Genomic DNA, 1,922 nt, shown 5'->3' with positions numbered 1-1,922 from the left:
TGGAGCTGGTGTGTAGTGATTGCTCACTACCTGCCAGGCTCTGTCCTCTTCAAAATCCTATGAGGTAATTTTCATTATCCCCATTTTATATTTAAGAAAGTAAGAAAATCTCAGAGGGAAGGCGGGGGAGGGTGGGTGGGAAGAGATCAACCAAAGAACTTGTGTGCATATATGCATACCCCATGGACACAGACAATAGGGTGGTGAAGGTCTGGGGCTGGGGGTGGGGGCAGGCTAGAAAGGATCAATGGAGGAAAAAGGGGGCATATGTAATACTTTCAACAATACAGATTTAATTTAAAAAAAGAAACTATGAAAAGTAAAAATGTATCATTCTACATTTGTTTTATCCATAGGAAAATATGTATCTATCTATCTAAAAGGCTAAGTGTCTGTCCTTCCGACCAGTAGCTATGACGCACACTGACCACCAGGGGGCAGACGCTCAACGCAGGAGTTGCCATGGTGCTCACTGGCCATTTTTAAATAAACGGCACCATGGACCTGGTGCCAACAAACCAATACTCTGCTTCCCCAAAGTGGGACACAGGCCCCGCCACCTCCCCAGAGCGACACCCTACCAAATCTCAGCCAACGCTGCCAAGACCCCATGGCACAAAATGAGGCCCACAGCCCAGCCCATGGGCGTTGGGGTAACGACGTCACATCTGTGGTGCTGTTTATTTTTAAATGGCCAGTGTGCGTCATGGAAGCTCCTGCGTTGAGCGTCCGCCCCCTGGTGGTCAGTGTGTGTCATAGCTACTGGTCGGATGGACACTTAGCCTTTATATACATAGATATATATGTATGCATATATTTGTGCTTGTGTTAATAATACAATAGAAATTCTCCTACTTATTACATATATTTTTATTTGCATAAATAGTCTAAGAGCTCATTCTTCCTTCCTTTTTGAATATATCTCTATAATGCAGGAAATGTGTGTTCTTATCAGGTTTATTAGTAACTTGTTGGATTATACTAAGCAACAAAGAAAGAACATTATCCTCCAAAAAAATGTATAGCTACATTGTGGTGTCATTTTAATTAAGGCAGTGTGTATTTTTAATATAATGTGTGAAAATAGAAAATTGACTGAAATATAAATCTAACTGTTCCATGAGAAAGTAGTTTATAAATCTAATAAATAAATGCACTCAAGAGAATTTAGGTTCATGAGAATGTAATAAATACTCTATCTTCATTGAAGTTTTTTATAATATTATTACTAAAAAGTGAGAACTAAAAATAAAAAAGCAATTGACCAAGTCCTCAAGAGGCATTATAATTCCTAAGAGGAATAACTGACCAGACAGGACCAAGCCTGCATATTGTGAAGATTATTCACACAGTTTGCTAATAAAATGCAGGAGACAGATTAAATTCTTAACTGACGATAACCCATAGGAAGTTACAATAGAAACCATGAGATAGAGTCCTCTTAAAATCCAGAAACTACACAGAACCAACTTCATAAAACAAAACATTGAAAATAGAATAATACTTTCTTTAAGCTTCAGAGTCAACTCCTCTACATTAACAGATTAAAAACAGATACACAAATAAAAGCAAATCAACCAACTATAGGTGCAGAAAAGGAGCAAAAGAAAAAGGTGTTATAGTACATTGCAGCATTCATTTGCATTGAGCATTTCCTCCCAGTACTGGCACAGCAGGGATGGCAATGAACTTGTCAGCTGAAATAAGAAATGTTCTCCTGCACTCAATATCTTTGTAGTTCTATAAACTTAGAACCTGTTAAATTCAAGTGGCCTTAACATGAGGTAGGATTTATTCTAATTTAATCTCACTAAAGCCATCCTAATTTTGGAATTTAAGTCAATAGCCTAACCTGGATGTAGATTGTTTTATGGTGAGTTTTTAAGAGTAGAGCCTGAGAGGGGGATTCAGGCGCCATCAGT

This window comes from Myotis davidii, unplaced genomic scaffold (assembly GCF_000327345.1).
Source record: "Myotis davidii unplaced genomic scaffold, ASM32734v1 scaffold436, whole genome shotgun sequence".
NCBI classification, from domain to species: domain Eukaryota; kingdom Metazoa; phylum Chordata; class Mammalia; order Chiroptera; family Vespertilionidae; genus Myotis; species Myotis davidii.
The sequence above is the reverse complement of the archived record's forward strand: the minus strand, read 5'-3'. Positions refer to the sequence as shown.